The 23,209-nt window shown below is 36.2% G+C and overlaps 1 long non-coding RNA gene across 1 annotated transcript; it reads left to right on the forward strand.

The window, feature by feature from the left end:
* Nucleotides 1-9,582: 9,582 nt before the first annotated feature.
* Nucleotides 9,583-13,805, forward strand: LOC112610970. The gene is made up of 3 exons (XR_003116515.1): nucleotides 9,583-9,643; nucleotides 11,337-11,484; nucleotides 11,949-13,805. It is a non-coding gene; the product is annotated as an uncharacterized LOC112610970 (long non-coding RNA).
* The last annotated feature ends 9,404 nt before the right edge of the window (nucleotides 13,806-23,209 follow it).

The raw sequence follows: 23,209 nt of genomic DNA on the forward strand, positions 1-23,209 counted from the left end.
TTTTATCTTTTATCCGTGACCTGGAAATGCAAGTGTGTTTTATTAACAGTAATCAAGAGTTTGAATAAATCTGCAAGACCTAACTGATTGAATATATTGGTAAGGAAACGTTTATATTCTGTAGGAATATAATTTATCTTTTAATTGTCTTATTTTTTATAGTAACTTTGTATGGGATTTGATTATAATTCTTTCACTGAATTTCCAGGAAATGTTTTTTTAATACTTTAAGAGGTAAGAGACACGCCAGTATTGCTTAAAGAAAAAAGTTTTATAGTACTCTTTAGTGAATCTCATGGAGTGTTCAAAAGCATGGCCTCTTACTTTTTGAGATTTCCTGGCCTGTGTTCCTTTCTCATATGTTTATTTGGACCATTTCAATTTATTTGCCCCTATGATCCCTGTTTTGATCAATTTGGATTCTACTCCCAAAAGAATCATCTGATTAGGGAATTTTCCTAGAGGGAAAGTTGGCTGATTATTTTGAGAGTTCATAGAGCAGAATACTCCAAATTTCAGAAAGTCTGGTAAACACTGTACTCAATCACAAATTGGATCCTTCAAAAACTCCTACAAGTTTCCGCTGCTATTCTTAAATTAGCTTGTCACACTTTGCAGAGTAGCTGCTGGCAATTTTGAGTTTCCTGTCAGGGTCTATCTGAAATTCTGTTGCTTCTCTTCATTTCTTCCTGCATATATGCATATACAAGACAGGTCTTTTAGTTGATTTGTCGCCATGTACTTTTATTTGGGGGAGTCATAGTGATGTTATATTACCTAGTTTTGATGTAGTTGGTGATTGTGAGGTTCTTTTATTAAAATTATTTTGTATATTCTGTCTGTTTTTATAGGGGGTAGGGACCTGCAGAGATTAAAAACCATGATGTCACTGTATTCTCAGAATTCCCCAAGTAACTTTTTCAACCCCATGTGTTGTCAAATTTTCAGAATCCCAGTCAATATAAATTTCTTGTCTCAAGCAGAAAGAACTTCCTTAATCAGAGCAAACTTGATGAATTAAACCCACATACATCTCTTTCATGTGAGCCCATTATATTAACATTTTTAAATGTCCGACCCATTTTCCTTAATACTACATCCTTGATTAGTATGTAATATGTTTACAGTAACTCACTAGAAACATGTTTACAAATATTTTTCCATGTAATAACTCTAGTCCACCAGCTTTTCAGCCTGTAATATCTGTGTCCTTTCTGCCTGTTACCGGTTTACTGGCCTGAAGTCCCATACTGTGGGTCCTCCTAGATGCAATCCCACTGTTGGTATTAAGTCAGTTTTTGTTGAAAAGTAGTTTCAATGCTACAGCATCAGGGAAAATGTGTAGGAAATTTTGAGATCCATCCATATATGAGAGGAAGATCAACTATATTTGAAAACTAGTTCCAATATTAACAAGCCCTGTGATTAAGTTAACAATAAAGATAATATGACAATTCATAGTATTACTGTGACAGGCATATTATCTAATATGTATAAAGTCATTAGTATGAAGTCTTACATTATTCCATGAAACACACAAATGATAATGTGTATGTTAATTAATACAAATGATAATGATTACTATGTGACGTATGACATCTGAAGATTCAGACTGTGTTGGAAGGAGTATTTTATGAGGGCTATTCAATAGTTAATAATTTTAAATATGCTATCTCTGATGACCTGTTTATTTACTAACTTACAAACTTCATCCATATTTTGTAATCTCACAAGGATTACTTAAATGCTCTCCTATTACTTTCTCTTCAGATTCAGGTTATGTTCTTTGCCAAAAGAACTATTGTAATATATTGACCTTTTCTGCTAACTGGCATGTTTACATAGTAATATTATTAATAGGAATATCTCTGCAAACAAATGGCAATGATCTTATGTTAATGGCCAGGTGAATGCTTTCTGAATACAGAAAAATTTAGGGGTTTTCAAAGGCAATTGAAACGTAAGTATTTTGGCAAAAGGATATTTAGTTATATGGAGCTATGCAAAAATAAAGAATATGATGACTGTACTTTTTCTAAAACTCACAGAGAAGTTTTTCTGTTTCTTCTGCAAATTGAAATAAAAAAATCAAGAATTAATGCTAAGTGATTAATATGTACTCAGATTTGGGCTAAAATATACATTTTCCAAACAACCAATTAAAATATTCCACAATCATTTAGTTGTTTTTGAAATATGTTGTTAGTTATTTATTGACCAGCAAGTCATATTTCTATATAATAGCTCAAAATATAAGTTAATCAGAAGCTTTAGCAATAATTCCATGTTTTGTGTACATTTTCAATGTGAAAAATTGCTAGAGCAAACAAATCATCTCTATAGTAAGCTACAAGCATAATAGATTAGATATATACACCGAGGAGACCTGTTGTGCTCTTAACAGAATTTGCGAAATGGCCAAACAGTAAAATTCTCTGGTTGTTCTCCCCCTACTTTTGCTCAGGAAAAGTCAAAGAATCCATGTTTTAGGGAATTGGGAGATATAATTTCAGCTTATAACTGCTATAAGAACAGCAGTTATTCTTTCTGTCAAAAGCTGGGAAGATATAAAATCCCCTCACTGGTAATGCACAAGACAGACTGTAGAGATGACTAACTATACTGAGAGCCAAGAGAACAGAATGAAAAAGTGTACTCAAGACAGAGTGAGCAAGGAATCAGCAGAGTCTCACAAATAATTAAAAGAACCTCTTCCCAGAAGTAATGAAAATAGGAAGAACCAATGTTTTATAGTGTCGATTATTGGCAGACACTGCACTTGACATTCATTAATTCTCACACAAGACACCTCAAAGTCGGTATTATTCTTGTCATTTACTAAGGCAAGAAAACTAAGAGGTCGGAATTTAGTGACTTGTTTTCTTAATTTGTTTATTTTGCTATAACAGAATACCTGTACCTGGCTTGTAAGTAACAGAAATTTATTTGGCTCATGGTCTGGAGGCTGGGAAGTCTAAAACTGAGGGGCTGCATGTGGTGAGGGGTGTCTTGTTGTGTCATCCCATGGAGGAAGAGCAAAGAAAGGGTGAGAAAGTGTAAGAGGTTGAATTTGCAGACCCAGGCTCTTTCAAAATTGGCATTAATCCATTGATGAAGGTAGAGCCCTCATGACCTAAACACCTTCTGTTAAGCTCCACCTCCCAACACCGATACATTGGGGATGAAGTTTCCAACACATGCTTTTTGGAGGACACATTCAAACCACAGCACTTGTAGCAGAGCTGGTATTTGAACCCAGGTCTTTCTATATTGGGTACAAATATAAAAAGTGATGTGACACCAATTCACTTACTATTGAACGTTCTTGGAAAGAAGTACATTTTGTCTGAACCATGTCAGGGTGCCAAATGATCAATTTCATTTGAAAATTGAGTTTTTGTTTACTCTAGAGACCTTTCGATAAATACAATTTTTAATAAAACAATATTTCAACAAAGTTTCAAGACCATTAACTAGGCCACAAAAATTCATTTGTCCCAAAACACAAGTTGAACAGATCATATTCAATAATCAGAGTAAAATTATTAATAACAAATTGACAAAAGAAAAAATATATAGAAATTTAAGTACTCCTAAATAATACTGTATCAAAGAAAAATCTAAAATAATGTTAGATATTATAGAATACAAAGAAAATAATACCACTATCCATTAACTGTCCATTTTATTCCTTAATGCTCCTTAAACAGTTATCAGGAGAAAGACATATTAATTAAGCCAAAAATTAGGGAAGTTTAAAAAAACATAAATTAGTAAAGATAATAGCATAAGTCAATGAATCAAAATACAGAGTAGTAGAAAAAATAATAAATTAAATTTCAATAGTATGAAAGAACTGCAGACAGAATTCTGAAAAATATAATTCAGGAGTACTAGAACTCACTCAGATACACAAAATAAGGAATAATAGGGTGAAATAACAGACAAAATTTGTAGAATCACTTTGTCACTATTTTAAAATATCAGTGAAATGCTTATTTTCTTTATTGAAAAGTAAAAATTCTAATTTAAAAAACTTGAAAGACAATTTGAAATTTATTAAGTAAATACTCAGACACTTTAATGGATAGTTATTTCAAACTCTCAAGGAATAGTTTTCTTCCATGTACTCTGTTCTCAAGTTAATGGATGTAAAATTAAATACATATTAAAACTCAATAAAGGATAATTATCTAATCTGCCTTATGTAGTAAATACAATTCTGATACCAAAGTATGATATGTCTGATCACCCCCCAGCCTGCAAAATTATACACCAATTCCTAATATAAATATAGAATTAATGCCAGGCACAGTAGCTCATGCCTGTAATCCCAGAACTTTGGGAGGCCAAGGCGGGAGGATGACTTGAAGCCAGAAGTTCGAGACTAGCCTGGGCCACATAGTGGGACAACCTCACATCTCTACAAAAAACGTTTTTGAAAAGAAGAACTAACCAGTCACAGCAGCATGTGCCTACAGTCTCTGCTACATTGGAGGCTGAGATAGGAAAATAACTTGAGCCCAAGTGTCCAAGGCTGCAGTGAGCTATGACTGGGCAAAGACACTCCAGTCTGGGCAGCAGAGTGAGACCCTGTCTCCAAAACTTAAAAAAAAAAAAAAAAAAATATATATATATATATATATATATGTTTGTAGGTTTTCTATTAAAAATGATTACTTCATTATATATTTATACATTGTCTATTCAAAAGTATTACTTCATTTTATATGTAGTATATAATAGAATATATATTATATATCTAAAATAGATATAAATAAAATATATAATGAAATAATAGTTATAGTTATAACTATAATATAAATAAATATAATATAAACATATTTATTTAATATATAGTTATATTTATAGTTTATATATAGTTATATTTAATATATAGGTATATTTATAGTTTGTATATATAGTATAACTATAATATAAATAAATATAATACAAATATAATGTAAGTATTCTACAGAAAACCTACAAACTGAATTCTACACAGTGTGTATACAGAAGAATTCTCCAAATACAGAGAGGAAAAGGCGCTTACCCTTATCAGATTCTACAATATTGCCGTGGTTTAAATGTTTGTCCCCTCTAAAATTTAATCACCAACGTGGCAGTATTGAGAGGTATGGACTTTAAGAGGTGTTTGGCTTATGAGGGCTCTGTTCTCATGAATGAATTAATCTATTCATAGGAGTATAAGGATGGCTTATTCTGGAAAATCTATTACATTACAAGGGTTGATAGGCAATGTCTTACCAGAGACAGGATAGTGGGAGCCATCAGCCCTGGCTATCATTACAAAAGGATACACTGTTATAGAGCATTTTAAAACAACAATAAAATTAATAAAAGTCCTTCTGCTTTTTATTATGATCATGTACTTTCAATTCTATATGATGTCAGAGATAAAATACTCCTCCTAGACAAAACATGTTTGTCGCTCTAAATTCTAAACAATGGCCTGTACCCAGGCCAGACAGCTCCCACTGCCTGCCCTTGATACACCACTGCTATGGGTAAAATTCAACCAAAGCAAACCAAAACATATGTGAATATGAATTAAAGGCCACAGGCCTTTGATAAAATGTAACATCTCTTGCTGACTTTTTTTTGGTAAAACTAGATATGGCAAGATAACTCAATATGATAAACATTGCAATCTTAAATTTTTATCATAATTGAAAGTTTTAGAAGTATTTCATTAAAATAATAAAGCAATGATTCTTATTAATGGACTTATTTATTATTTTTACATTGCTCTTAAAATTCTGAAAAATACAATGAAATATGAAGTAGAAATTAGTTGTCTAGCGATAGGAAATACACAAAATAATTAATAGATTATATAATTATGTAATTATTAAACCCAGAAAAGTGATGGAAAAAATCACTTAAATTGATTAAGCATTTAATACATGCACTGAACAAATGAAAAAAAATGCTTTGTTTTCCTATGTCCTATAAATTTTGATCTATAAACTGATGAAAAAACAAAAGATCAAATCACAGCAGAAATTAAATTCTTAGGCATTTCTATAACAAAAAGTACATGATAATTATATGAAGAAAAGATAATATTTTCTAGAGAATTATGAGAAATAATTTTAAAATGTAGACATGCCAGACTAGTAGATAAAAAGATGGAATATCTGAAATATTTTTATTTTAATTTAATGCATACATTTAATGGCAACCAAATAAAAGTTTCAGTAGAACTTCTTTAACTTGACTGAAATGTTAAATTTCCTGGAGGAAGAATAAACAAATAAGTAAAATTTAAAAAATAATCATTTCATAAAGGGAGAGGAGGGGTACTTGTCCTATCAGATATTAGAATATTGTCATGGTTTGAATGTTTGTCCCCTCCAAAACTTAATCACGAATGTGGCAGTGTGGAGAGGTAGGGACTTTAAGAGGGGATTGGGTTATGAGGGCTCTGTTCTCATGAATGAATTAATCCATTCCTAGGTAGATTAATAAACCAGTGGGCTAATGGATTGATAAGTTATCGTGGTAAGGGGACTGGTGGCTTTCTGAAAGGAAGTAAGACCTGAGCTACCACGCTCAGCCCCTCACCATGGATACCTTCTTCTGCCTTGGGAATCTGCAGCGTCTCCCCCAGCAAGAAGGCCCTTACCAAATGCAGCCCCTCCCGCTTTACTCCTCAGCCTCTATAACTGTAAGAAAGAAACTCCTTTTCTTTATGAATTTCAAAGTTGCAGGTATTCTGTTATAAGCAACAGAAAATGAACTAAGAAATGCATATTATATAACCTGAGTAAATAAAAGAATATGATATGAATGTAAGAATTAATTGACAATAAAAATCAATAGACACACGTGACATGGACTAACACTAATACTTGAGAACTCAGAATGTGGATGAGCTTGGAGGACATTGTTAGGCAAAATAACTTAGGCACATAAAGATAAATGCCATATATTCTCATTCACATGTGTAAGCTAAAAAATGTGATCTCATACCAGTAGAGAGTATAGTAGTGGTTACTAGAGGAAGGGAAGGATGTGAGAACTATGTAGTAAGAGGTTGGTTAACCAATACAAAAGTACAGCTAGACAGAAAGAATAGGTTAAGTGTTCTATCACACAATAGGCTGACTACAGTTAACAACTTATTGTGTATTTTCAGATAGCTAGAAGAGTGGATTATAACTGTTCCCAACACAAAGAAACGATAAATGTTTGAAGTGATGTATGTGATAATCACCCTGATGTAATTAATCATTACACCTTGTAAACAGGTACCAAAATCTCACATCTTACCCCATAAATATGGTTAATATTATGTGTCAATTAAAAATAATAATAAGACCAGGCACAGTGGCCCACACCTGTAATCCCAGTGCTTTAGGTGGCTAAGGCAGGAGGATCATGTGAGCTCAGGAGTTAGAGGCTGTAGTGAGCCATGATCTTTCCTTTTCACGGTATTCCAGCCTGGGGGACAGAGTGAGAACCTGTCTCAAAAAAAAAAAGTAACTAAAAAAGATAACTGGGTAGGAAAGTAAATGCAATTGGATAGGCTACTGGGGAATTTAATTTCTTGCACTGGGCAGTAGGTATCCACAAATACTTGTTGATTTATTCCTTGTAACCCTAACTATGTATGAAGTATTTATTTTTTTGTTATTTTTCTACTCCTGTGACAGATTATGAAATGTTTTATTTTTAAAGGGACCAATGGGTAAAGGGGGATATTTAACAAATTGGGAAAATTTGTCTTTTGGAAGAAAACACAAGTTAAACTTTTGTTTGCATAGAGATTTCTAGATATTACCCATATTTCCAATATTCCTCCTTTCTGTGGATATACTATATGTTGTAGAGCTACATGTCCCTTTCTGATCAACGGGCTCTGATAAATTAATCAGGAGCCAGTGAATGATTGTCCATGCTCTTTCCTCTGTTGCAGACGCCTGTGTCTAGAAAGATGGAGCTCCAGGTTTTGCAGCGGTAACTCATTTGGTAAGACTGTTCCCTCCGATAATGTGCGAGGCAGAATGTGTACCCAATGAATGTGTGTCTCTAGCATGAGAACTCGCAAAGCAGATATTAATCTGTGCTGGTCACTATGGGTTGTATTTGATAAGGAATTATAAGAAAAACAGTTCTGAAAAGTATTATCTGTTTGCCAGCAAGAATGAAAAAAATAGTTCAGATATTTGGGGTCTTGAATGAGTTAAACCAGTAATTGCTTTCAATCCTAAATAGTAAAAGGGAAAATGTTAAAAGACGTTAAAATTGAGCTGTTTACAAAAACAAACAAACAAGCAACAACAACAAAAATAAATAATAGATTTAGACTGTACTTTTACTCATAAAAAGGAATTAATGAGATAAAAATGCCTTAGGGAAAGATCAAACTAAGGGCCTGAGGCCCAGTAATCTTTTCAATTGGAAAAATAGCTTAGGTAAAAGAGCTTAAGGGTTCCATTCTCTCATCAAATCCAGATAGACTCAAGAAAACTACCGGGGTCTTCAAGCTGGGAGAGGTACAGGCACACGAGTGTAAAGAAATACAGATGAAGTGAGAAGTGTGTTAGATAAAGAATCATAGCTGTAATTATTGGCACATGGAATTAATTGGAATTCAATAGGTTAGAAAAACCAACAAAGTTTTAAGAGAGTTGTATTGCTTAAGAAACCGTGAGCCTGCACTAAAAGTGTTTGAGACTCTAAAACAAGGGTGTCCAATCTTTTGGCTTCCCTGGGCCACAGTGGAAGAAGAAGAATTGTCAAACTAACTAACACTAGTGATAGCTGATGAGCAAAGCCAAAAACCAAAAAAAAAACTCGTGATATTTTAAGAAAGGTTACAAATTTGTGTTAGGCTGCATTCAGAGCGGCCCTGGGCGGCGTGCTAAAACACCTCTCAGGCCCTGAGTAGGAAGTAGGCTAAGAAAACTTCATATTCTCTAGGATCCATTTTATATGAGCCCAAGAAGGGAGAAAGGAAAGGAAAAATATCTCCCTGAGGGTGGAGACAGAAGACACAGAGACCAAGAACCAAGCTGGATCCTCCAGGAGAGCAGAGTCTGGGCCTCGCGAAGGTAGGGTGCTCCAAAAACGTCTGCCTGGAAGGAATTCAGAATTTTTCAGGAACAGGGACTCCTGCTTCCTTTTTCAATTATGACATGTGTAAGTGCCAGATAACTTGTCATTTTAGTTGCTAGGTTTCCAAAGCTATGGGAACTACCTGTAGACTTGACATAGAGAGTACAGTATGCAGTAGGCCCTTTGTATCCAAGGATTCAACCAACTGTGGATAGAAAATATTTTTTAAAAACTCAATAAAAACAATATAACAATAAAAACTAATGTAAACAAAACAATATAGCATTAACTACATAGTATTTACATTGTACTGGGTGTTGTAAGTAATATAAAAATGATTTAAAGTATATGGAAGGATATGTATAAGTTATGTGCAGATACTGCACCATTTTATATCAGCGATTTGAGCATCTGTGGATTGGATATCTATGGGGGTCCTGGAACCAAACCCCCATGGATACGGAGGGACAATTGTATCACTCAGAGATTCTGGATTCTGGACTTTGAGCTCAGTACCATGACTGAGGAAGACCGTGGGGTTTTCTCTCTTAGAGGGGAGGTAGGTATAATTGTCATACATATCTATACCACAGGGAGACTGCACTGAATATCTGGAGAAACAAAAGGGTAAATTGTGGCAGATACTACCAGTCCTTAGCAATATTTCCAGTTCTCCTTTTTCACTCCTCTAGTCAGTAGGCTGGTGCTAGATGACTGGTCCCATAGCCTGACTGTGTCTATCAGGAGGCAATGCATTATTTTCCGGCCCAAAGTACATGAGAGCTGATGGACCCATTTCCCACATTCTCCTCCTCTTCCACAGTGAACCCAGAGCTTTGGGTTGAGATGGGGGTGCCATAAAATGGAAGTACTCTGAAAAACGGAGCTTAAAGGCTTTTAACAGGTAAACGTGCAGTCCAAATTCTTAATTTGTTCTTCTTGTTGTTGCTGTGGAGGGCGTCTGTCCAAAAGCTTTCAGGACACACATAGACTTTACATGAGCAAGGAAAAAAATGTGTGTTTAGACACTGAGATGTTAGTGTTTTTGATAATATAACCGGATCTCATAGATACATTTATCTTAGACCATTCTATGCTAAATACACACATTCACACAAACATACATGCATACATATCTAATGGATTAGTTAAAAGAAAATACATTTCAACTTTTAAGCCAAGAAAATGTAAGTAAATATTTAACTTATCTCAAGTGAAGACTTTACACATAATGTGGTGAAAACAACACAAGTGAAATAGTAGATCTGATTACTTGCAAATAACACTTTTGAATATCAGAAATATCAACAACTAAATGAAAGTTAATGACATGCTGGGGAAAACATTTTTTGCAATAGAGGGTTTATGTCCTAATATATAAGAGGCCCTTAAAAATGAGTATCTTAAAATATCGGCATCACACACACACACACACACAAAGACAAAGAATATAAACGTAATTCTTCCAATTTATGAAAACAGAAATACAGACAGATACCTTCCAAAGCCATCAGAATCTGAACCAGTGAAGAGGAACACGTTGGCTTTCCTGCCCAATTAACAGTCACAGAAGATCGCCTGAACTACCCCTGGGGTGTGGATATGCACCCTGAAAATATTTGACATACCAGAGCATACTTGGATGTGTATATACATATTTGTGAGAAATGTGAAAATAAATTGTTTTAGATTTTAATATTTTTCTTTATGTCTAACTTTCTTTAAGCATCAATGAGTTTTAAAAATGTAAAAATATTATAAATATTTTTGTGAGGCAAGAGGAATATTGTTGGGTCTTCTAGTTACAAACCACAGGATCCTAGAGATAACAATGAACACTCTCAAAAGCTCCCATTTAGGAAGTTTTTGGTTGATGGCATGACCCTTGAAGGGATCTGACCTCCTGAGAGAGTGACTCATAAAAAATTACTAATTTTTATGATACAAATATTTTTGAAGAACAGCTAAAGTCTTCATTAAAATGGCATTATGCTCCTATGAGATTTCCCCATTCCCTAAGATTAATATCACAGTTGAGGAGACCTGAGTGTTTTTTTTTTTACCTTACAATTGTACATGAGTAATTATCTTGTGCAGTGCCATAGGTTAAATGCTATCATGAAATTCACTGTCCTCCCGATTGCCATTTCTGTCACTTAAGTCAATGGAAGTCCACAAAAATACAGTATGACTCAGAATATTGGAGCTGTGGCTAAGCAAGAAAAGTTCATTCAAAATTGATTTTCTTTCAGGAATCCTTGATATTCTTCATTCCAATTGTTCACCTCTACTGTAGGGCTCAGTAAACACTTAAGGAAGTTGCCGTGCACTGCAGCCTGCCGGAGACATGAAGGAATGTACAGGAGGATAATCGCAACATCATCAACTCAATTCTCCAAGGTAGCTGGCCAATAATGCTGTTCTAATTGAATAACTTATCCACAGCTATTTCCCCTGGGAAAGCCGAAGGCTCAGCCTCGGAAAGAGGCAGATGGTGCCGCATATACAATGAAACCTGTAATTTTCTCTTGCCATTGGACATGTTAACAGTGGGCTGTTTCTGCTTATTCCTTAGTATTTTATTTTAATAGTCCCTTCCCAAATTATAATGTACGATGAAGCAGCCAAAGACAGATTCAGTGATACATATCATATTTAATTTATCATACCTCTAGCTCACTGAACAACTCACTTGGTAGTCAGCAGCAGTATATGTCAGGGACAGGTGCAAGCTGAAAAGAAAGCGACAGAAAAGGACCCAATTAAAACCAAAAGGGGAGATGAGTCTTCAGGGTGACATGGCATTCACTAGCAGCAAAGTGTGCAGTATCAAACGCATTCTAATTCTGATTTTTTTTTAACAGTAATTTGCCATGGGACAGGCACACCCCACGTATTTGGGAAGACAATGGGAAGGTTCTGTTTTCTGCTCCAAGACTGATTCAACCAGTTGGATCTGGAAGGGGATAAAGGGCTGTGTGGCTGCTTGATTTTCATTGTCTAGTGGCAGCCAAAGTTGGAAAAGAGAGAAGTGCAGACTTTAAAGGCAAGCAGCGACAGTTCATCAGCGGTCTAACAACACGACAGATGACAGGCCCAGAGGCACACCCAGGGCCGCCAGCCCATCAGCCTGTGCAGGATGTCAGAGAGCAGCTGCAGCAATGGAAGAAGATCATCCAGACTTGAATGTTTGGGCCTTGCTAAGACCATAGAGTCTTTGTGCTTTGGAAACAGTCCTCCATACAGAGACCCCTTCCTAGAAAAGAGTGGAAAGAAACCAAGGTAGAATGGACACAAGAGAAAGTAGACCATGCTAATACTCTTGTGCAATGCTTCTTGGGCAGGAATTATGTCATAAAGAATGTTCCATTCTGCAAAGCCATGTCTCTCTCTCTGTGGTTTGCCTCAGAGGAGGGGCCTTTCATAGCTGTAGTGAGTAAGGGGGACCTCGCTGATGTTCATCAGATATGCCAAGGCACAGGAAGAAAGCATTGAGGTCACAGGGCAGCTCAGGTCCGCCTGTGGTAATTGAAAACGGGTGATGAGATGGGGTTGATTTTAGTTTGGAAAAGTAAATTAGTGCTGCACCACTCGGACATGGCTAATTCAGGAAGCCTCTGGCTTGTATGAGACACTCAACATGCCTTTCAGAAAGAAATGACACAACAATTAACGTGTCAAATAATAATGTGCCACTCGAAGAAAGATAATTGTACCCAGCGTCAGGTAGTTATTAGGTCAGAACGAATGCTCATCCTTTCAAAGGCAACAGCGTCTATTCACTCTGGCATCCTACTGTAAGTACAGTATTGTGTTCATAATCACACAGACTGAAACCAGGGACACTGGGTTTTATCTGATTTTTCTACATTTGGAATTCCCTAAACAGCAAACTCAGTCATGTGAAACACAAATGAGTGTGATGAAAGACAGATTGTTATACTGGAGAAGAGGCTTTCTGTGCTTTTCACATAATATAGAGCATGGGGACTGTTCCCAAGAAGGTTTCAGCATATGTAACAAAAACTATCAGACCTGAGTTTGCTCATGTGTAAATGATAGTCTTTCCTTCTGGTGATTTAATGCATGAGGACATCAATCAGTCACATCATGGCCTCAGAAGTCCTTGTTCAATTTCTGGTGCCATAACTTACTTGATGTGGGATCTGGACAAGTCATTTAACCTCACTGCGATTCTGTTTCCTCATTTGAAAAGCAGAAATAGAAGAGCCTGCTGTATATTTAGCTCCACATCTGTTGGGAGGTAAAGAAGAAAGGATATGAAAAGATGTTTGTAAATATAAAGAACCATGGAAATATAAGACATTATTTTATTAACGCTCCAGATCAATGGATGTTTAGTGAATGATAAAATGTGATATCTTTTGAACAGACAGTTTTACTTAAGAAAAACTAGGCAATGGCTTCTGTCTTTACAAATGAAAACCTTCATAATAAATGGGGGCTCTCAAGATCACCTGCCCAAAACTGAACTAAATCCTCATTTCATTCAACCAAGAATGGGGAACTGAAATACATGATGATTATATATGCATATGCTTCTGTTTCATCCACTCAGGCATGCTTGTGATGGGATATGAAAAATTAGCCATCTTTAGAAGGAGAGAAACACTGGGTTCGGGGGTATTTCTTCTGTACAGGCAATTGGCCTGGTTATTGTCTAAAGGTATTTAAAATTAATAGAATGCAATTTTATGCTATATAAAATATTCAAAGCGAAGCTATTTTAAGGTATAGCTTCTATACCTTGTCCTCCCATGAAGATGCATTCTCAACTGATATCTTGACTATATGGACAACAAATCGTAAAAGAAAAATGTACAGTGTGGTGTTTGACCTTCAGTAGCTTATGATAGACATTCATACCTGTAAAGAGATCTTGTTAGGGGAAACAAACGAACGAATATATAACAAACAGATAATTAAAGTAAGCAGCACTGAGACAGAGAAGAGTTGGTGACTTAGCCTGCTGAAGATAGACACTTTGCTAATTTGGATTAAAGAATATAGGTATGTCTGCTCCAATATCATATAAATGCCAAAAAACTCTTGCATTCTGCAAAAGACTACCTAAAAACAAGCAGAGCTGACAGGCAAAATAAGATTGGCGGTGTGAGCCCCACTTGAAATATTTGTATAATTCTATCTTGAAAGTATTATTCCATTATTTCCATCTTTAGATAATTAATTGAAGTAAATCACTAAATCCAGTCCACTTCAAGAAGAAAGGGAATAAGAATTTGGGGGCTATCTTTGAAGCCATCACAGGCTATCTCTTAGAGATAAAGGAGTGTTTAAGGAAGAGAAGACAACATAGTTGGAGAGGCCCAAGAGTTGGTTCTTGGGATCATTTGATAATGGCAGCCACAGAGTGAGGCAGTGGCAATAATAATGAACAATCCAGCATAAGCCCTGTCCTCCCTTCCTGGAGGACGGAGGGAGGTGTTGGCAGTGGTCTTAGGTTTTAAGTGTGAAAATAAGTAATTCAAAGTCTAAGCTGTTGGAATTATAAATTATTTTGAGCCTTAAAGGAATGTGATTACAAGGCCAGAGTTACATGGCAGGCAGCTGCAACCTAAGCACCTGTAATCTGTGTTCCTCTGATTATAGATTAGCCTTCTTCCTTACCTATGTTGTTTTGTAAAATGCTGTAAATGACTAAAGGGCACCAGGGAAGCCTCCTTCCCTCTTCACTGTTGATCTTCATTATAGATTAACTTCCCTCTTACCTTTCTCACACAAAGACCTCGTGGCTATCACATTGTCTTAAGATGAAATGTTAAATACACTTTTACAGTGGAAAACATGAAAGCCAACCCTACAGAAAAGAAAACAAACTAACTAAATTGTTGTAACTCATAAACCAGCCTTGCATATAAAATGTTATAATCTTACTAAACTTCTTTGTTTTCTGCCTGTATAAGCAAGAACTTAACTTTTGTCTTTGGGGCACTGACCTCATTTATCTGAAGTCTGTGTCTCCTGGATGGCAATTCCCAGGTTTTCAGTCAAATAAACTTTAAGATTCTAATCCTTTTGATTATTTCAGGTTGAGAGAAGCAACTTGGGAGACGCGGTGGTAGGTCAGAGTCTCTTGAATTGTTTGGTAATTCCTGGCCTAATTCTAAGGTATAAGCCAGCTGCTCTTTTGTCAAGTTATTCCCTAGAAAATGATCATTTTATTAAATATATGTGCCATTTTAAAATAGCCAATAATGATATGAAGGATGATTTTCTTAGACCTGAGCATCTCTTTCAGGCTTTGTGGTACTCCTGCTTGCCACGAAAAACTATCCTAGAGAGTTATCCACTGTCCTGAGGTCCCTACATCATGTCTTCCTCCCAAGAATCATCCCCTATCCCCTGAGATTTTCACATTTCCTCCTACTCCTGGGGAGACCTTTGTAATATTCTGATCTCTTATTTCACCTCCACTGATTTTTATTTCCTCCACAATACCTTCATACATGTTCATAGGACCATGGACATATATATTGTACGTGAGTAATTCTTGGGATAATACCAATTCCAGGGCCCTACCCCAGACAATTAATTCAGAATCTCTGGTTATTCTAACGGACAGCTAGAATTGAGAAACCCTAATCTCCAAAATCTCAATTTTAAGTATCCTATCCCCTAGCCATTACTTTCTACTCATTCTCATTCAAACACCCCCATCCCCATTTCAATTACTTTTTAACCTTATAATGACCTCTAATCCATTGACACTTTGACAATTCATCTCTCTTCTCTTGTCCTCACCTTTTATGTCCTACACTATAGTTCGACACTACATAGCCACTTCTATTCAGGGCTCATAATATCTTGGTCATTCTATTTATTATGCATGCCTCACAAAATTTCAACTTTGGTTAAATTAATTACCCACTTAGTTCATGTTGGCATTCAAGCAGCAGAATATTGCCAAGGAAAATCACAGAAGTATGTAGAATGGTCTTATTTCAAATTATTATCAAAAGTTCATATGGACCCTTGACATTGAGAGATAGTCTCTCTACACTTTCCTAGTTATATAACTTTCCTGATTCTTCTGGATGATTATGATATAACACTTTTGTAGCGGGTTGAATGGTGTCCTCCAAAATAAGTCCAAGTCCTAACTCCCAGTACCTGTGAATTTGACCTTTTTGGAAAACAGGGTCTTTTTGAAGTTATAATTAAGGATCTCAGAATGAAATGATCCTGGATTTAGGGTATGCACTATATCCAATGACAGGTGACCTTATAAGACATAGGAAAGGAAAATTGGAAACACAGAGGCCCAGGAAAGAAGACTGACGTGTGAAAACGAAAACAAATTAGAGTTACGTTGCCACAAACCAAGGGATGCCAGGAGCTATCAAAGACTGGGATAGACAAGAGACGATTCTTTCACAGAGTCTTCAGAGGAGGCGTGGCCCTTCCAACACCTTGATTTTGGACTTCTGACTTCTAGAATTGTCACAGAATAAATTTCAGTTGCTTTTAGCCTCTCAATTTGTGGTAATTTGCTATGGTGGTAGGAAACAAATACAACTTTTCATCTCAAAACTCCAATCGCTTCTCTTTCTCTCACTCCCCACCTTTGCCCCCACTCCCTGGATGAGTTGTATTTATTAATAAAATAGATGCAATCCGATGAAAACAATCTCTTGTTCCCATCACTCCCATATACCCACCTTCATTTGTATACACCATCTGCCTTTTCTTGCCTTGGGGTTCCTTTTCTGTCAAAGGACCCCTGTCCACTAATCTTTTTTATTCAACTATTATTGGGTGCAAAAGTAATTGGTTTTTGCCATTGAAAGGAAAGGCAAAACTACAATTACTTTTGCACCAACCTAATAATGTATGCCCAGTTACCCCCTCCTCTGTCCTGTACTATCATCAGTTGTCTACTAGAATCATTTCTATTGGCTTAAAAACATGCTTTGATATTGTCTGTCTTAAAAGTGTGTGTGTGTGTGTGTGTTTGTACATGTACATGCTTTCGACCTTGACTTCATACCCCTCTCCAAATACTGTTTACTTTCTCTGCTCCCCTGACAGTTCTACTCCTTAAAAGAACTGTTCATATTTATTATTTCTACTTTCTCACTTCCCCTTTTCTGCCCAATTTACTTTGATCAAGTTTTTCTTTCTACCACTTCACTGAAAGACCTCCTATAATGATCTCTAATGTCTTGCATTTTGCTAAACCCAATGACTAATTCTCTGTTTTCATTTTCCTCAAACTTGCAGCAGTTGACATAGTTCTCCACTCGCTCCTGTCACTTCCTGCTTCAGGCATTTGTAAATCTTACCTGTTATTATTGCCATGACAAGTTGAAATAATTGGGGAATGACATTTTTTGAGGAGCTAGTAATTCTCACTCTTGTCTTTGTGCTTTTTGTTGTGTCTATTTAAAGCTTGATAGAGGGTTTGGGATTGATTATTTTGTTTTGCTTTTATTACAGTCATGTTCATGGACCAAATGTTCTGGGAACAAAAGGACATTTAGAGATGGCCTGGAAAGCCACAGTCTAAGACCAAAATAATTTAAGCAAAAATGGAATCTCTATTAGCAGGGGTTCACTGATAAGACATAAACATAAATTAAGATTGCTAAATGCTATAAATAAGCAAATTATCTGTACTTTTCATATCTGTCATGCTTGTTTTTCTGTTTTAGTGGCAGATAAAGAATGTAGAGAGATTCTGTGCAAGTTCCCAGAGTAAGATCCTAAGTTGGGAACACATAGCTTAGTATCCAGAACAGCGCTCACCTACGGGTGATTTTATGATGCCAGATGTGAGACTTAGGAGAGAATCTGGTTTAACATGAATGTTTCTAAGTATTGTCCTGAATATGGCAAATGAAGACTGGTAGGAATCCAGATTAGTACTCAAAGGGAGCAGGAGTAGAAGTGCTGCATGAAGGTGATTTGTGTCTTTGCTCATGAATATGAATTCTCCCCAGGGAGAGATGGAAAAGGCTAAAGCAAATAATGAAGAAAGAAAAAGAGAGAGGGAGGACACAACAGCCACTGGCCACCAACAGACAGAGAAACCGGTGTTTAAATATCCCTGTTCCTTTTCCTCCCTGGAGGGATAATGTTCCCTGTATTTTCCCCATGGGGCTAATGGGATTCTCCAAGTGACCATTGTGGAGGCTGACTTAATCACACCCTCTTCCCCACTCCTTGCTCAAGTTCTTGTGTTTCCCAAATAACGTCATGCACACAAAGTCTTGTTTCAGGGTCTGTTATGGAGGAGTGAATACTGAAACCCCACCTAAATTGATGGATGTCCTGGTAGCAGGAGAGGGTATATACATGCTATGGGTCAAAATTCAAATGTTAAAATTCTACCTTGCAGTACTCAGAATGTGACCTTATTTGGAAATTGGGTTGTTTGCAGATGTAATTAGTTAAGATTAAAGCGGACCAATAATTCAATAAGACTGGAGTCCTTATAAAAAGGAGACTATTTGGACACAGACATAGACACTCGGACTGGAAGAATGCCATGTAAACACAAAGGCAGAGATCAGAGTTGTGATGTGTTGCATTGTATACCCCTACAATTTTCATGCTGAAGTCTTAACCTTTGAGGGGACTGTATTTGGAGATAGGTCCTACACTGAAGTATTGAAGGTTATATGAGTTCATAAGGGTAGGGCCCTAATCCCTAACTAATTACATCTGCAAACAACCGCATTTCCAAGTAAGATCACATTCTGAAGAACTGCAAGGTAGAATTTTAACATTTGAATTTTGACCCATAGCATCTCCTGGGACCCTCTCCTGGGACCAGGAGCTACTGGGACCAGGACATCTGACAGTTTAGGTGATGTCTCAGTATTCACACCTCCTTAGTTCTTTTAAGGATCTGTGTCCTGAAAACAAGAGACACTATATAAAGGGCTCTCTCGCTTTCTCCCTCTCTCTCTCTCATTCCCTGCCCTACAACCATTCCACTACCATGTGAGGACACAATGAGATGGCAGTCATCCACAAGGAAGAATACAGCCCACACCAGAACTGGAATCAACCCACACCTTGATCTTGAGACTTTTCAGTCTCCAGATCTGTGAGAAATTTGTTTCTGGGGTTTAAGTCACCCAGTCTGTAGTATTTTGTTCTGGCAGCTTGAGCTGACTAATGCAAGGGTGATGAGTCTACAAGCCAAGAAATGCTAAAGGTTGCCAGAAAACCACCAAAAGCTAGGAGACAGGCATAGTGCAGAGGTTGCTCATGGCCCTCAGAAGGAACCAACCTTGCTGACATCTTGATCTTGGACTTCTAGCCTCAGAACTATGAGACAGTGCGTTTCTGTTGTTTCAGCCACCCGGTTTATGGAACTTTGTAAGAGCAGCCCTACTAAATTAACACAACACATAACTGAAGGGTCATGGTGGTGCACAGACCATAGACACTCTCTGTGGCCTTCAGCCCGACCGGGCCTGTATTTGAGTGCATATCTATAGGAAAGTCAGAAACTGGAGTCAGATCTGAAACCTATCCTGAGGACAGGATGTGTGTCTGTTGTAGCCTAGACTTTGGCTGTGGGTTTTCTTACAACATTACCCCTGTCCCCTCTTTTCATATGTGGGGCTTTTATCTTATTCCTTATTGCTTTCCTCTTTACTCCCTTAGCAATATAGTATATGGAAATAACAGGACTTTAGGAACTACAGCAAATTTCTATAAGTAAATCTTTGACTTTCTTAAAAAACATAGACATACATTTGATGCTTACCTTGAGTCTGATTTCCTTGACCTTCAAGGAGTCTGATTTCCTTGACCTTCACCAACTGAACTTTTAAAGAAAACCCTTTACACACAAAAATGAAATAAGTAAGTTAATTAAAATTTAATGAATATAAATAAATAATTTAGGTTCTGCAGCAGAAAAAGCCTTGGAATCGGCACCAGAATATTTGGATTCTAAGACTTACTTTGCTCTACCAGTTAAGTAAATTTCAGAAGTCAGTCTACTTTTCTTAGAGCCTCATTTCTTCATCTATACAATGATGAAATAGGGCTTGGTTACCTCTAAAGCACATAGGCTTTTTACAGCTCCAGTATTCCTGATTTCTGTGATTCATTCTCACCTGTGCCAGGCTTTGCTCCTGGCAGGAATGGGGACCATGAAACTGATGAAGCCATGGAGTAAAACCAGGTGGGGATGGAAATCTCTGGCTCTCCTGCCTAGTTCACATGCCAGGTCCAACCAACATAAATGCATTTGCCAGTAACGACCTTGTGGAGAGCTTTCAAATGTTGAACATTTACACTCATAGATTCTTCTCATTATTATTTTCAGCCTGACTGCACGTTTTGTTTCAATTTGTTTTAAAAATTGTTTTGGAACACTTTCTATTACTAGAAACTTTGACAGTATTGGCAATCATGGTAACATTCTCTCCCACACTGATTTAATGTGGAGTTAGCCTCTTTCCAGAGCATTTACCTAGTGCAGATGTGTGAGCTCTGTTTTTCTCTGATTCCAAAATCAGTTTTTCTCCCCTTAGATGCAATGGCCTAAAGAACTGGTTGGGATTTGAATAGTCTGTCTTCTAAGGTTCTTTGACTCTATGATCATTAAAAATAATTATGAAATAAAATTGTATGTTCATTGTAATTCCATAAAAACATAGTCTGTCATCATTGTTAGATTTGTCAGCATTAGAATTGAGAGAAGTAGATCAAACCAATGTCATTTCAGAGACTTCATGAATGATGTGGAGTTGGTTTGGGTCTTAAATGGGTTTTCTAATTAAGGACAGTAATGAAGGAAGGCATTTCTGAAGAACCAATGTGAGCACAAATGAAATGAGAAAGGTACGGGCCAAATTCCAGGGCATATCCAGCTCTCTACTTTGGGCCAGATTAAAAAGGACTTTAAAGTAACTATTTAATGGGTTTTCTTTTAGAATTATGTAAATGTTTTGGAACTAGAGTAGAGGTGCTGTTTGTATACCACTGTGAATATACTAAATGCCATGGAGTTGTTCATTTTAAAATAATACTTTTATGTTTTGTGAATCATACTTCAAAAAAAAAAAAAGAAAATTTAAAAAAAGCAAGAAGGACTTCAAAGGCAAGTCCTATATGTGTTTCTGCTTAATCTGACAAGCAATGTGAGCCCTGTGAAATCTATGGAAGCTGAGAAGTCACATGATCAAAAAACAAAGAAAACGGTAACAGTTTAGGCGACGAATTGAATAGGGAGATACATGAGGTGGAGAGATCAGCTATGTGGTTATTAAAATAGTCTACCTGGTAGCTTAAAACTCAGGGTTATCTTTTCTTTGAACATGTTTTTGTGCAAATTTCTAGACATACATGAAGTTACAGAAAACAGTTTAATAAATTGCATGTACATATCACTCAGCTTCAAATAATTTTTAACATTTTCCTAAGCTGATTCCCTCCCACTCCTCTATCCTGCCCCCCAACTCACCTCCACACACATTTTGCTTCACTTTATTCCCTGGAGTACTTTAAGGCAAACTCTAGACATCCTATCATTTCATCAGAAACAAACAAACAAACAAAACTAGAGAATACATGTTAAACTTAGAAGGATATTTTTCTTTCTCCTTCTTCTTCTTCCTATTATGATACAGTACACCTAAGAGAAATATGGGCCAATTTTAATACCATCCAATGTTTTCCTGATTGTATCAAAGATAAATCTTAACAGTCAGGTTGTTCTAGTTAGATCTAAATGAGGACCATATATTGTATTTAGTCATTATATTTCCTAATTTTTTTTTTTAATCCTACAAATAGCATCCTGATCTTATTTTGTGTATGCCATTGATTCGTTGGAGAAAATGTATCATCCATCTTGCTGAATCCTCCACGTTCTGAGTGTGGCTGCTTGCTGCTAGAGGATTTCATCTTGGACCAGTGGAAACCATCTTCACGTTGGATCTTGTTTCCTATTGATGTGCAAGTGGTATTGAGAGACAATGATCAAGGATCTGGAGTGCTCATTGTTATTGCTTGTCAATATTCCTAGGCATTTTTAAGAAAATAGAGCTAAATATACATGCGTATACAAGAAAAAAAATGAGCTTCTAGTGATATTTATAATCAAATTTAAGATAGCATTGTTTTACTTAATTTTGTTCATTGAATGAACAATGATTGAATGAACAATAATATTGTTCATTGAATAATAATATTATCTCTTGTAATGAAAAATAGTAGTTTCTAATTTAATTAATGAACTTATTCATAAAATAGTTTTAAAATAGGTATTAATATAATATCCCTACTAACAATAAGACTACTGAAGGTAGCTTGCATTTTCATTGTCAGGAGTCATTTTTGATGTCCCATTTCTCAAATTACTCACATCAGTGGTATGCGAATTTCTTTTGACTTTGTTTGTTATCAATTCTTCTGGATCAGATTATTTCAATGTTCTCATAATCTGTCTCTCTCCATCCCAATCTCCCCTTCCAAGATATTTTCTAGATTTCTGCCAGAGGTATATTTCTAAACCACATATTTGATTAAAATAAACAAGCAAAACCAAACCAAACTTCAACGGCAGCTCATTATCTCCTCAATGAACTCCAGACTTCTTTCCCTGCAGGTTAAGGTCCTCCTCTGCAGGGTAAGGTGAAATCGTCACAGACTCCAGCTTTCAGAACTTCTCTTAAGACGTCTGCCCCTGTGGATACAGAACTCAGCACTGCTGTGCATCCACCATAGAATGTCCTATATATAGGAGAGACAGTAAAAGTTACCAATATCACAAGGCCTTGAGAAAGTAACTTAAAAATATCTTGTTAGATGTAGCTCTCTTTCTTAAATCCTTAAGTCTCTTTTTGACTTTTCTTGATGTTTTCCCTCCTTTGACCCTCTTTCCAAACATACTTAATCTCAGACTTCTCTGAATTTTTTTCTTGAATTTTTCAAAAATGGAAATGCATTTTTATCTCCTCCTTTATACAGGATAGTTCTTTCTCAGTTCACACCTTGACACTTATATCTGCAAATCTATTAATACATGTAATAAAACAATGATATTTCCCAATAGTAGGACTTATTATCCTTGCATTTTGGCAGACATATTTTATGACTTAAATACATCTTTTTTTTT

This window comes from Theropithecus gelada, chromosome 17 (assembly GCF_003255815.1).
Source record: "Theropithecus gelada isolate Dixy chromosome 17, Tgel_1.0, whole genome shotgun sequence".
In the NCBI taxonomy this organism is placed as follows: Eukaryota; Metazoa; Chordata; class Mammalia; order Primates; family Cercopithecidae; genus Theropithecus; species Theropithecus gelada.